Raw genomic sequence first — 1,577 nt, 5'->3', positions numbered from 1 at the left:
CCACTTTTTTTTCCCCTACATTACAAAAGCCACACCGCCTTAGTTTAAGTCCTCATCAAATATTGTCTGCTCTAATGCAGTTACCTCCTAATTTGTCTCCCAGCATCCATCTTACACCCCTCTGATACCTGCCTCTCTTGCTGTTAAAGGAGTCTTTCTAACATTCAAAAAAAAAAAATTTAATACATTTATTTATTTATTTATTTTTGGTTGCATTGCATCTTTGTTGCTGCATGCGGGCTTTCTCTAGTTGCAGCCAGCAGGGGCTACTCTTCGGTGTGGTGCATGGGCTTCTCACTGCATTGGCTCTCTTGTTGCGGAGTACAGGCTCTAGGTGTGCAGGCTACAGTAGTTGTGGCACACAGGCTCAGTAGTTGTGGCTTGCAGGCTCTAGGGCACAGGCTCAGTAGTTGTGGCACATGGGCTTTTTTGCTCCGTGGCATGTGGGATCTTCCCGGACAAGGACTCAAACCTGTGTCCCCTGCATTGGCAGGCGGATTCTTAACTACTGTGCCACCAGGGAAGTCCCTAACATTCAAAACCGATCATGTCACTTCTAGGAATCTTACTACAGGTGTGACTCAACCTCTCAGTTCTTGTTTCCTCCACTGCAAAAGGCAGACAACAGTAGTACTTCCTTGCGATATTGTTTTAAAAGTTAAGTGGGATGGATCAGGAGAAGTGCCTGGCACATATTAAGTGCTCAAAAAATGTGCTCACTTATTATGGATACCTGATGTTCCCTCAAGCTGAACTCCTTTCAGTTTTCTGAGCATACCCTGATCTCTCTCATCTCTGGACCTTCATAGATGCTTCTCCCTGGAAAACTTTGCCTCCATCTTTAAATGAATAATTTCTAGTCATCTCTGGAGTCTCAACTTATCATCACTTCCTACCAGATGACATTTCTGTTACCTGGATAGCAGGTTCAGTGTCATCACTATGTGCTCCCAAAGCATCCTCCATTTCCCCAATCTACTGATATCTTTTTTTTTTTTTTTGCAGTACGTGGGCCGCTCACTATTGTGGCCTCTCCCATAGCGGAGCACAGGCTCCGGACGCACAGGCTCAGTGGCCATGGCTCACGGGCCCAGCTGCTCCGTGGCATGTGGGATCTTCCCGGACCGGGGCACAAACCCGTGTCCCCTGCATCGGCAGGCTGACTGTCAACCACTGCGCCACCAGGGAAGCCCAACTGTTATCTTTAACTAAATTTTAGGCACTGTGAGAGCCCACTACAGTACCTGGCATATAAAAAAACTTTAAATATTTTCGAGTGAAAGCATAAAGATGTATTTTTAAAGGGTATAGAGTGTAGGCTTTTAGGTTGGCCCACATTATTTTTTATCCTTGAATTTGGTTACTTGTAATTTCACCATCATGGTAGAACACTGCAGCTTGGTCATCTGCTGTGCTTGTTACCAGAGCTCAAATCAGTGTGCCCAAGTTCTGTTTCCTCTGATTCTCTGTAAAGCTTATATGGATTCAATAAATGGAAAAGAATCTCCACCTGCTCTGCATCATTACTAAGAAATCTATTCTAGTATTGCGTCCTTGCTCCATACTGAAATTATTGC

Source organism: Lipotes vexillifer, unplaced genomic scaffold (genome assembly GCF_000442215.2).
Source record: "Lipotes vexillifer unplaced genomic scaffold, Lipotes_vexillifer_v1.1 scaffold1887, whole genome shotgun sequence".
Classification (NCBI taxonomy): Eukaryota; Metazoa; Chordata; class Mammalia; order Artiodactyla; family Lipotidae; genus Lipotes; species Lipotes vexillifer.
The sequence above is the reverse complement of the archived record's forward strand: the minus strand, read 5'-3'. Positions refer to the sequence as shown.